We start from the raw sequence: 13781 nt of genomic DNA, 5'->3' as shown, positions 1-13781 counted from the left end.
TGTGCTACAGTAGATACACCAGGGGTGTCTGTTTAGCTGTGCTACAGTAGATACACCAGGGGTGTCTGGTTTAGCTGTGCTACAGTAGATAAATAAGGGGTGTCTGTTTAACTGTGCTACAGTAGATAAATAAGGGGTGTCTGTTTAGCTGTGCTACAGTAGATACACCAGGGGTGTCTGTTTAACTGTGCTACAGTAGATAAATAAGGGGTGTCTGTTTAGCTGTGCTACAGTAGATACACCAGGGGTGTCTGTTTAGCTGTGCTACAGTAGATAAATAAGGGGTGTCTGTTTAGCTGTGCTACAGTAGATACACCAGGGGTGTCTGGTTTAGCTGTGCTACAGTAGATACACCAGGGGTGTCTGTTTAGCTGTGCTACAGTAGATACACCAGGGGTGTCTGTTTAGCTGTGCTACAGTAGATACACCAGGGGTGTCTGGTTTAGCTGTGCTACAGTAGATACACCAGGGGTGTCTGGTTTAGCTGTGCTACAGTAGATAAATAAGGGGTGTCTGTTTAGCTGTGCTACAGTAGATACACCAGGGGTGTCTGTTTAGCTGTGCTACAGTAGATACACCAGGGGTGTCTGTTTAGCTGTGCTACAGTAGATACACCAGGGGTGTCTGTTTAGCTGTGCTACAGTAGACACACCAGGGGTGTCTGTGTTTAACTGTGCTACAGTAGATACACCAGGGGTGTCTGTGTTTAGCTGTGCTACAGTAGATACACCAGGGGTGTCTGTGTTTAACTGTGCTACAGTAGATACACCAGGGGTGTCTGTGTTTAGCTGTGCTACAGTAGATACACCAGGGGTGTCTGTGTTTAGCTGTGCTACAGTAGATACACCAGGGGTGTCTGTGTTTAACTGTGCTACAGTAGACACACCAGGGGTGTCTGTGTTTAACTGTGCTACAGTAGATAAATAAGGGGTGTCTGTTTAGCTGTGCTACAGTAGATACACCAGGGGTTTCTGCAAAGTGTCTAAGCCTGTTTGTTGTTTTGTCTCGTTTTCCTCCTTCTAGAGAGTGGGAGAGTCTGTAAGTCACATTTCATTTTGCCATAGGCTGTGTGCATGTGTATGCCTGTTGCTCTGTAACATTAGTCAATTTCTGTGTCTTTCATCTTGTTTACCTCCCAGCCATATCCCATTCCTCCCAACATTTGTCTCGTAAACTGGAAGGACCTCCCTAGAGTTAACCTGGAAGGACCTCCCTAGAGTTAACCTGGAAGGACCTCCCTAGAGTTAACCTGGAAGGACCTCCCTAGAGTTAACCTGGAAGGACCTCCCTAGAGTTAACCTGGAAGGACCTCCCTAGAGTTAACCTGGAAGGACCTCCCTAGAGTTAACCTGGAAGGACCTCCCTAGAGTTAACCTGGAAGGACCTCCCTAGAGTTAACCTGGAAGGACCTCCCTAGAGTTAACCTGGAAGGACCTCCCTAGAGTTAACCTGGAAGGACCTCCCTAGAGTTAACCTGGAAGGACCTCCTAGAGTTAACCTGGAAGGACCTCCCTAGAGTTAACCTGGAAGGACCTCCCTAGAGTTAACCTGGAAGGACCTCCCTAGAGTTAACCTGGAAGGACCTCCCTAGAGTTAACCTGGAAGGACCTCCCTAGAGTTAATTTGCATGTGATTGCATCATGTTATGTAGCAGGTGCAACCAAAAATTGCGCTTTCCATACATAGACCTTAGTCATAGCAAACAATACTGTTAATGCCTTGTTGTCTAGTATAGAGACCAGATCCAAAGGCTATTAGGGGATCAAAATCCATTTCAATTGGTAATTACAATCAGTCTGATATTGTCCTTACACTGTCAACTGGATGGAAAACAGCAGGTTTTTGGAAGTGCCTCGTTGTATTAGTGATGTGTTTATTCAGCTTCAAGCCATTCATATCATGCTCTGCATTTTATTTGATTTACTTTGCTGTTCGCTCTAACTCAAGAAGGGCTTTTCAATATATCACCCAATATCATATTGAACTGGTCAATTAAAGAACAAGTTGCATACTGGAGTGCTGTGTATACAACACAGTATTATACTGAAGCAATAAGTTCCAAGGTGTGGTATATGCCCAATATACCAAGGCTCAGGGCTATTCTTAGTCACGATGCATCGCAGAGTGCCTGGACACAGCCCTTAGCCGTGGTATATTGACCATATATCACAAACCCCTGAGGTGCCGTATTGCCATTATAAACTGGTTACCAACGTAATTAGAGCAGTAAAAATACATGTTTTGTCATACCCGTGGTATACGGTCTGATACCATGGCTGTCAACCAATCAGAATTTGGAATATTTCATACCCACAGGCTTACCCATTGTGTTAGTCAGTACACCAGACCCCTCCTGCCACGGCTGCTATGTGAAGTATGACGCTGCTTCGATTACCATCCTGATCTCTAATTCAGAGTGTAATGATAACGCCTAAGGCTTCGCTATCATAGCCACCCAGCGGTCCTGCTTCGTGTCCTGCTTCGTGTTCTCATCTCTTTGTGTTAAAGGCTACCAATCTCACAATACAACACTATTTGCTCAATATTATCAAGAAGTGTTTTATCAATCATCACTGAATGCTTTGATTTTGACAAATCGCATTTTCTTACCAATATTTAGTGTCAAGTGAGAACAATGACAGATTTTTAGATTAGCTGTTGTTGGTTGAGTCCTAATTTTAGACCGTGTTTTATACATTGATGACATACACGGAGGATCATTGGTCAACGTTGGAGCTGAGCATTGTATTTCTAGTGAGGATTCAATGTCAATATTGGAAAAGTCAGGGTCGAAGTTCAGGGTTGAGGTGTGTTCAGCCTGCTCTCTTCACTGTCACCGTTGTGTGGTATAGGAACCAGTCCAACGTACGCCGGATGCACACTGCGGTCAAGCTGAATGAGGTGGTGGTGAACAGGTCACAAGGAGCCCACCTGGTCCTGCTCAACATGCCGGGGCCGCCCAAGAACAGAGGGGGTGACGAGAACTGTATCCTTTTTTAAAGACAAATGTCAGTTTGATTCAACTTTCACTATTTATGTCAGTAGAATTGTGCATTGCTTAGTTGGACATGTTTACCCGAAGTTAACTTTAAATGCATCGTTGTTGGAGGAATTTCTAAATTCCTATATGTTTTATAGCCAAAACCAAATTCGCACTCTTTCTAATTCATTAATGATTTGTAAGTTCATTAATTATGCATGAAGTAGATCGAGACCAGTCTTAAAAGCCAAGGTAACAGCGTTTAATTCAAGAGAGTACTGCCACATACACATATTTCCACAGGTTATAAACTGAAAATGACGTCAGCGTTTTCTAAACGTTCTATCTATTTCACCAGTAGAGGGGCTCTCTAGCTCTCGAGCCTTCACGTTATCAGCACGAAGTCAAGGTCAGTCAGTATAAATCAGCATTCTAGACAGTCTGGAGATCGGCCGTTCCTGCCACCTGGAGATTTGTACAACTGAATGAACTAAGGAACAGACCTTCATTGTTACTAAACTCCTGACTACATTATATACAATTGGGAATGGGAGCAAGAGAGAAAATTCATATGTACAGTACATTATAGCATTTGGACTAGTCAGTTCTGATTGGAATGTATACATAATTAGTCATTTCAACCATAATTTCCTCTAACAATCGTCATCGGCGATCTGACAAGGTTGAGGATGGTCTCTTTGCAGAGGTTGTTTAGTCGTTAATAGTTGAGTTGTATCCCGAACTGTACGTGTGGAACTGCTATGCTTTATCTGTAAATGAGAACTTGTCCTCAACTAGCCTACCTGGTTAAATAAAGGTGTCCTCAACTAGCCTACCTGGTTAAATAAAGGTGTCCTCAACTAGCCTACCTGGTTAAAAATAAAATACCTGGTTTTGAATACTACCTGGTTAAATAAGGTGTTCTCAATAGCCTACCTGGTTAAATAAAGGTGTTCTCAACTAGCCTACCTGGTTAAATAAAGGTGTTCTCAACTAGCCTACCTGGTTAAATAAAGGTGTTCTCAACTAGCCTACCTGGTTAAATAGGTGTTCTCAACTAGCCACCTGGTTAAATAAAGGTGTGTCATTTTTAAATGTTTCTACCTGGTTAAATAAAGGTTTTTAACCTGGTTAAATGTGAAATAAAATATTTGAATACATATTATTTATACGTGACCTGGTCATTTTTAAATTTTCTCATTTTTGAGACCTTTATTTATCAGGACTTTTCCATTGAGATAATAGAGAGACCTGGTCCAATAGCAGCAAGGGGAACAACGTTTCAGACAAAACAACTTACATACACTAACACAACATTAAACACAACTATAAACACACATACAGTACAACAATGACATATTATATTAAAAACGCAAACATCTGGACTAAAAACAGCTGGCCTAAAAACAATTACACTCTTCTATGATATATATATATACATCAATCAAGTGTTTAAACTCTACCAACGAAACTAGATCATCACATTTTAAAATGTTCAGGAGAGAATTCCAGGACCACGATGCTAAGTAACTAAAACTATTTCTACCATGACCTGTTCTAATTCTTGGTTCTGTTAGAAGCAAATCAGAATGGGACCGTAATGATATTGATTTACTGAACTGACTAAAAAAGAACAGAGATAAAATGGCATTTGACCCAATATGGCCTAATAAATCAGTGTATACCAGTGTTTAAGCCTACAATATGGCCTTGTAAACCAGTGTATACCAGTGTTTAAGCCTACGCAAGGTCAATGACGACCAGCCAACAGCGCTGTAGAAATCACAATGATGTGTTAGACGTTTCTGATTTGTATTGAACCTGAGGGCTGCATGATACACTGAATCAAGTGCTCTCAGGGTAGTGGCTGCGGCCTGCATATATATATATACCATCACCACAATCTAAAACCGACAGTAATGTACATCATACCAGCTCCTTCCTGACATCAAAAGAAAAACAATGCCGGTAATAAAATCCTATTTTCAGCTTGAGCTCCCTTATCAAGTTCTCTACATGCACTGTGAAGCTCAGCTTATCATCAACCCACACACCCAAATATTTGTACACTTTTATCTTGCTCTATAGTATGTCCAGCCAATGTAGCAATGACATACATGATTTGTAACATGCCTGGCATTTGAAAATAACATTGCATTTTGTTTTACCTGAATTTAGAACCAGTTTTAAATCATACAGATTCTGTTGTATGTTAAATGCTCTTTGGGCATTTTCAAAAGCTAAAGATAAACTACTACCACTTGAATAAAGAACACTATCATCTACATAAAAATTAACATCCTCTGTTTCAACAAGATCCCCAAATGTTGTTGATGTACAAAATGAACAACAGTGGGCCCAAAATAGAACCTTGCGGAACACCTGAGCACACCTCTATGGACTCATTATACACATTGTGTACAATTTGATAGGTAATTTATAAACCAATCTAGAGCATGACCAGTAATTCCACAACATTTTAACCTTTATACTAACACAGCATGGTCCACAGTGTCAAAAGCCTTTGACAATCAATAAAAACAGACACACAATGTAACGTCCTATCAAGAGCACAGTGGCTGTCATTTAAAACCTTCAATGTTGCTGAAACAGTGCTGCGGCCGGAACTAAAAGCCGACTGCATTCCATTTAAGATGTTGTTTTCCTGGAAGTAGACCTTTAGCTGCCTACTAACTAAGGACTCCAGTACCTTTGACAGTACAGACAATGTTGATATGGGTCGATAGTTGTCAAGTAGCGAAGGATCTACACCTTTCAGGAGAGGCAGTACAAAAGCAGATTTCCATAACTTGGGGATTTCCTTAACATCAAGTGTAAGGTTAAGCAATGATGTCTGCAGCTAGGTGTAGGAGGCAGGGGTCTAGTTCATCATGGACAGGGGATTTTTTAAAAATCAATTACACACTTCTGAAACAGAGAAGGATGAAAAGGAGAACCAATTATACCTTTGACCTTTTCAAAACTGCCTGCATCTAAAAAATGCTGGTTCAAGGCTTTCAGAATGGAGGTTCTCTCAGTTACAATCTGTGTGTCGACCAACAATTAGGCAGCTATGTATCTTTTCTGCACTCCAAACCTTTCACTACTTGCCAACATTTGGATGGATTATTTACATTTTGTGAAGTAGATTTCAGGTAGTGGTCTGCTTTCAATTTACAGATCATAGCCACACCCACATTTCGAAGATGTTTAAAAGCCATCCAATCATCTGCCAAACCAGTCTCTGTTGCTTTAGCCCACATAGCATTTCGTGTCATGTAATGTAACTGGTTTCTTCCTTGACCCTTGGCGTCTCAGACATGGAGTTCCTGGAGGTTCTGCTTGAGGGTCTCAACCGGGTCCTCCTGGTCCGCGGGGGCGGCCGCGAGGTCATCACTATCTACTCTTAAACGCTCATTCCCACAAAATGGCCACGGCAATAGATGGCATTTTAGGGAGAAATAGTCCTTTGGGTTGCTGTGGGATTGTCGGAGGGGGGTGGGCATGGTATTGGACAGAGGACTTCTTGACCTCGGAAGGGACGACCAGTCAGGGTTGTGTGATGTGATAGCATCGCCCTGATTCGTGGAGAGCACAGGTGTCCTGGGGCCTGCCTATCACGCCTAGCGACTGGAGGATACAACATTCATACACTTTAACTTTTTAATTTGACACATGTTGATGTTTATTGTTCAGATTTTCTTATTCTCTCCTCACTCTGTGTGTGTGTGTGTGTTGAGTTGTCATGTATGTTCATGGTAATTGTGTACCATGGACCCTAGTCATGTGTAATGGACTATGTAGGGGATCATCATTTAGTTTGTCCTCATTTTGGTTCAAATTGATGTCACCCGGCTGCCTCTAAGGTATCTCTCAGCTCAGAAATACATCTCCTATGAACCCTGAAATAGATTAATATTTCCTGGTCCATCTAATATCGGTATGAACCAAATAGAAACATTTTGCCTTGGAATATCACGCTTCGGTGAATCGTTGCAGTATCCTAGAGTGGATGGAGGTGGCAAGTCCAAAACAAAGCTTACTTTTATTTCAAATCTGTCCCACACATCAAGTTGTTGCTATAGCTTTCCTGAGCTCCGTTGTCCCTTGATTATTAAAGGTGGGGGTCACATTAGGAGCTCTTCCGTCCTACTGGTACACTCTTATTCGTCTGAATCTACTCGCAGAGGAGTTCTGTCAACCTCACTTCCAATTGAGGAGGTTTAGCTCATAAGTGGATGGGTCCACCAGTTTGGACTAGGGTTCATTCATTTATTTCAATTGTCAAGGGATTAATTGTTAATGTTGCTTGTGCTAATTGTCCGCTCGTTGTTGTTGAGTGCAGCACAATGTCTGAAAGAGGTATATGTGTGTGTGGTGGGGGCTTTGGCATGGGATAGGCCAAGGATTTGGCTGTGCAATAGATTCTGTTGATGTGGTGACTTGCAGACATCTCACTAAGCCCTGAGACACTGAAGGTGGTCCACCTTGCCTGGGAGGTCTCCTAAATGGACCCTGTGGTATTGGCTCTGTAGCATTGGTCAAAGCCCCCCAAGTACAGCCGTTGCATTGGGAAGATAGCCATACTATATACTATTGTATTTAGCCCTTGTTGACTGTATGTTACACACAGTACACCACATTACGCATATTTATATAAAGATTCACAAAGTTGCGATTTATTGGAAATTGTATTCAAGGGTTGCAGGGTATGGAAATGACTTTTTTGTTGTAAAGATCCTATGTTCAGGAGTGCTGGTTTAAATTCATGTGCTGTTCCACAGCTTAACAAGTCTAGGACAACTGGGGTCATTAAGGCGCTTCCCCTACCAGAGCCCTTTAGATCTATGCATCAACGTACAGGACAAATCATGAGCTGGTTTGACACTACAGCTCAATCTGACCTAATCATCAACTAAAAGAATTGGTCAATTGTCTTCGACCCTCAATCAGAAACAAAAGGTTGTTGTTGGAGCCATCGTGCCAAATGGTGTTCCCCCGGCCAAATAGATATAGCAACGGACGCTAATGGTTTAGAGGGGCACACTATTTGGCATGACAGAACCACTGTTTTGTCTGTTTTAGGTGTCATTAGGGACATCGTCAACACACAGCATTTTGCTCCCGTCTTTTCGATTTACAGTACTGCAGTATTTTCTGTTCACTGCATAGTTTAGCTCTGCTAATAGACGTCTTTAGGCTGGGGATGCTATCACAGGGGTTGGGTTAAATGCAGAAGACACATTTTAAGTTGAATGCATTCAGTTGTACAACTGACTCTAGGTATTTTCCTCCCTTTCCTTGTAATTCAGTGACCACTACATTCACAGGGTTGGGATTTGTGAGTATCACTCGTCTATCGCAGGACACCAAACCAAGATTCTGTACTGGAATAGAATAGACGGGAAGAGTCATTATGAAGTAGCTCTGAACCATCACTGTTTTCTCTCTCTGGAGATGAGCATGCAGAGCGGGGGGGGGGTTACTGAAAACATGCTGTCTTTTAGAGCAATCATATAGGACAGATGTGGGGGGCCATAGGATGTGGGTCCATAGAAATCAGCTGATCACACTGTTCAATGTCAGGCTTTGTTCTCCTATTATTTGTATGCTTATTCTCTAGGTTTCATGTCAGCTGACCCCGATGAATCATTTAGACTTTGTATAGGAAGAAGCGTGCCAAATAGACTGATGTGAAAGTCTGTTTGTCAATGTCAGCCACAGTGCACGCGTTAACAGACGAAGGTGCTTTTAGGGCGGGGCAAGATCACTTTAATTTGTAAATACATTATAATGCATTATAACCACTTAATTATTTTGATTTGGAAACAGCGATTTACACACATTTGAACACAAATTATTAGCACCAAATTTTTTTTTTGAGTTTCTGGTTACAAAATTGAAAAGGCACTCTCACATCTGAGCTGTCTTTGTAGCAGGTGCATGGTAACAGTTGAATAAGATGAGGGGGAAATAAAAGAGAGCTCTGACGAAGGCCTTGAGGACGAGGCGTAAAGCTTAATAAAGAGAGCAGTGATACCAACGAGCAGTATGCAGGTTCCTAGTTACAAAATTACTTCCTTGTAGGCTGCATATTAACAGTGGAGGCAATGGCATCTGTGATTTCTAGGGCACATGAAGGCTACTTCTATAGGCAACTGACACCAGATATAGGAAACTATTGGGACAAAGGAAGGAACCAATCCCCTAACTCCTGTATATATACCTCCGCATTTTAGTTTGAACTTTTTGTTTGTAGCTGTGCAGTATTTTGTAGCCAGAACATTGTATATTTCAACAGTATTTCTCAATTAGTGTCTCCATCGGTTAGACAATGTTGTGTCTAGTTAGTTGTAGTTTCTGTCTGTCCTTAACAGTTACGTTATACCGGACTCTGTGACTTTTCAGGACTGGAGTCTTGTGATTTTAAGGAGGGGTAGGGGTTATATGTCAAGACATTTGCAGGTGTGTTTGTGTTTTTTTTCCTAACCCATGGGAAACACGACATGGACAAAGTTTTTGAAGACCTCTGCTTGGACTCTGGTGGAGATTTCACAGAAAGGATTTTAGAGGAGCCAGTTGGAGAATGGGTTATGTTACTAATATGATTTTAAGTTAATTTAACATGTTTTATTATTTTAAGGTTTCTAGCCCCCCAAAGATCAAATCTTTGAGTCTGATATGAAATATCACGTTGTTAGTAGTGTAAAAAAACCTTAGAGGACACAGAGCTAAGGCTTCTGGGTAACTGTATAGGACGTGTAAGCAGCATATGTTCCACCATTCTGGTTCAAGTGACGAGAGAATGTATCTCGAGGTGAATACCGTGGATACCGTTGTCAAAGGAGAATAAACCTGTTCGAATCGCTTTCTCTCTTCTTTTTTTCCCTCTCTCTGTAAATGGTAACAATCTTTTATATGAAGCGATTGAGGAGTGAGCCTCCGCTCATTCTGAGGGAGAAGCAGTGTATCCGCGTGTGGTGGTACTGCTTCTGTCCCAGCTTAGTGGATACACGTCACAGACTCCAGTAGGAAGTCACTTGTGGGCACACGTAGTGGAGGGGGTAGCCCTTTTTAAATTGTATCCGTGCCTCTGAGTAGATATAAATAAAAGTGCTGAATTATGTCAGAACTGTATAGCCTACTGTGTCATTTTGTTAGGTTTGTCATTGAATAAAAATATTTATTTCAGCAGGGTAATTATCTCCTATTCCAACATAATTCATGGGCTACATTGTTGGACACAACTGAATGTAGTGTTGAGCTATACATTATATTCTGTTGAGGTAAATACAGTATATTGTGTAGGAGATACAGTGCATTCGGAAAGTATTCAGACCCCTTGACTTTTTACCCATTTTGTTACGTTACAGCCTTATTCTAAAATGGATTCAATTATTATTTTCCCTCACCGATCTACACACAATACCCCATAATGACAAAGCAAAAACAGGTTTTTAGAAATGTTTGCAAATGTATTAAAAAAAAATGTAAATGTACCTTATTTACATAAGTAGTCAGACCCTTTGCTGTGAGACTCGAAATTGAGCTTAGATGCATCCTGTTTACATTGATCATCCTTGATGTTTCTACAACTTGATTGTAGTCCACCTGTGGTAAATTCAATTGATTGGACAGGAGTTCAATAAAAAACATTTGAAAAGGCACACACCTGTCTATTTCAAGGTACCACAGTTGACAGTGCATGTCAGAGTAAAAACCAAGCCATGAGGTTTTTGCTCTGACATTTACTATGAAGTGGAAGGACATGTCCGTAGAGCTCTTGAAAGGATTGTGTCGAGGTGCAGATCTGGGGAACGGTACCAAAATAAATTCTACATCTTTGAAGGTGCCCAAGAACACAGTGGCCTCCATCATTCTTAAATGGAAGACGTTTGGAACCACTTAAAACAAATGTTCATTATGTTAAATTGACCGCAGGATAGGTATGCAAGTATATTGTTATATTGAGAAGTGGCAAATAAATGCATCTACTTACATAAGTGATATGAAGGCTCTATTGTTTGTTTTTTAAGGTACCTTTGATTCATGTAACTGATCCCATGAAATTGCATCTGTCATAAGGGGGTATAACATTGTAGAATCTCTCCACCAGGGGGCAGCCAATGAGAGAGCGAGAGAGAGCTGTAGAGTCCATTACATCACAGAGCTCATGGAGATGCTGCATGTCATATCGGAATCTCAGGGAGCTCACACTAGTAACCCCATATGTTATAGTATTAACATGAACGCCTAACATGCCAGTCGGTGTGAATTGCCGAATTCAAACAAGGGTTATAAAGATGCACCTTCTATAGCCTCCTGAATGACCTTTTATCTGGTTAAACAAGACCGTAGTGTTAAAGCAGTGCCCTCTGTGTGACTCTTTCTGACCTTAGTCACCTCTAAGAGGTACTGCTGAATTGCAGTTTAATTTAGTTTTGGCATTAAACACCCCTGTTGTTTAGCAACGGAACAAAAATGGATGAGGATGGTTTGGATCATTTCAGTCAGTGGAGCCTCCTCAGAGGAGGAAGGACCACTTCAGTGAATTTCATAAAAATTGTAAAACATTTAAGATAAAACTATCCTAAATATAATCACTTCACCAATGAATTGATTAAAACACACTATTTTGCAAAGAAGGTCTACAGTAGTGTAACAGTATAGCTTTCATCCGTCCCCTCGCCCCTACCCGGGCTCGAACCAGGGACCCTCTGCAAACAGCCAGTCACCCACGAAGCATCGTTACCCATCGCGCCACAAAAAACAACTACTTCAAGGTCTCAGAGCGAGTGACGTCATCCATCAACGCTATTAGCGCGCACCACCGCTAACTAGCTAGCCATTTCACATCGGTTACAGTAGCCTCAGCAGCACTCTGTAGGGTAGCACCATGGTGTAGCTGGGGGACAGCCATCCCCTTCCATCCTCTTCTGGGTACATTGACTTCAATAGAAAAACCTAGGAGGCTGATGGTTCTCACCCACTTCCATAGACTTACACAGTAATTATGACAACTTCCAGAGGATGTCCTCCAACCTATCCGAGCTCTAGCAGCGTGAGCTGACATGTTGTCCACCCAATCGAAGGATCAGAGAATGAATTTAGTACTGAAAGCATAAGCTACAGCTAGCTAGCACTGCAGTGCATAAAATGTGGTGGGTAGTTGACTCAAAGAGAGAGAAAGACAGTAGTTAACAGTTTTGAACAAATTCATTTCTTCCAAAATTAAGGAAAAGCAAGAGATAGAGATATAATTTTCCCCCTTCAGTTTCAATTACTTAGCCAGCAAATACAACTAGCTAGTTTAGCCTACTGAAAACACCCTGCTCAAACAGAGGGATGCTATGTTAGCTAGTTGGCTATGACAGAGGGATGCTATGTTAGCTAGCTGGCTATAACAGAGGGATGCTATGTTAGCTAGCAGGCTATAACAGAGGGATGCTATGTTAGCTATCTGGCTATAACAGAGGGATGCTATGTTAGCTAGCTGGCTATGACAGAGGAATGCTATGTTAGCTAGCTGGCTATGACAGAGGGATGCTATGTTAGCTAGCTGGCTATAACAGAGGGATGCTATGTTAGCTAGCTGGCTATGACAATCCAACACAACACTGGAACTCTTCCAAGTCAAGGTAAGCTTTTGGTTTTACTAATTTATTGCCACCGGGGCCCGCCGGTGTAACTGCTTACTGACTGAACACTAATGTTACTGCATGATTGTAGTGGGTTTACTAACGCGTTAGTTCTATTAGCTATGCTGACTATGACATTACTTTAGATATTATGGTGACAACGATGCGAGAAGGAATACAACTTGGCTGTGTGTTTACATGTGATCATTCATTCCGCCAATTACATAGAAAAAACAGGGATAAACATACTTGAATTTGAGTATCATGTAGTAACCTAAACCTATTGATGTTACATTGAACTGAGTGAATGGAATATGAATGACAGTCATCCAATATGCTGTAATAGAAATAAGGCCATGCTCATGAATAGAAATTGTCCTCCCTCATCTTAAACAGCATCTGACAGCCACTGATTTCAGTGCATATTCAGTCTTGCTCTTGCTAACATATAAAAACTCATTTCAGAACATGTATTTGTGTATTTAGAGTGTTCTATGTAAAGTTACGAGTATTCATACAATATATAAAACACGAGTTTTATATAACAAGTCAGAGGAATTGTTGGTTACAATACAATCACGACAAGCTGTTGGTGCTGTAAAAGCGCTATAGGTCCTTCTGATCAGGGCCGGCCTGGGTCTCAACTCGCTATTGACCGTTAGAATAGTAGAATACACACGGTGAAATGTGGTAGCGCATCAGCAGATTTCCTCTTAAACCAGTCACTGACAGTCACTCAATTAGCCCATGTCAACAACATTTTTTTTAAATTTATTGGTAAATTAGTCTCTCGTCAGCTATCTGAAAAATACACATTTTCCACCGGCAAGAGGGGGGCCACTTAAAGAATGTGCCTGCAAGGTGCCACCCCAGCCCTGGCTCTAAACGTAAACAGGAAATGACATATATAAAAGATGCTGCATATAGTCTGGTACTAATTATTTGACTTCCTATTCTTTGTCCATTAGGAGCTCTGCCCTGACAGTATAGGCTCAGGCTGAGGCGACACAGTAACCATCTGCCATTATGACCAAGTCTCTAAGCATCATACTAAAAAATGGTGCAGGCAGGGGCAAGGAACGTGTCTCGTGTGAGCTGCTGGCTGACACAAGGTTTCAAGAGGGAAAGGCATTTTTTTTTAAATCAGGGATGATAGATCGGTG

General features: G+C 41.5%; 1 pseudogene; it reads left to right on the top strand.

The window, feature by feature from the left end:
• The window catches only part of LOC115104481 (solute carrier family 12 member 7-like), a 90514-nt pseudogene extending 79527 nt beyond the window's left edge, over positions 1-10987 (top strand).
• Positions 10988-13781: the final 2794 nt, after the last annotated feature.

The sequence above is a fragment of the Oncorhynchus nerka genome, linkage group LG22 (genome assembly GCF_034236695.1).
Source record: "Oncorhynchus nerka isolate Pitt River linkage group LG22, Oner_Uvic_2.0, whole genome shotgun sequence".
Taxonomy (NCBI): Eukaryota; Metazoa; Chordata; class Actinopteri; order Salmoniformes; family Salmonidae; genus Oncorhynchus; species Oncorhynchus nerka.
Note: the sequence above shows the minus strand (reverse complement) of the source record. Positions and strands in the feature narration are given on the sequence as shown.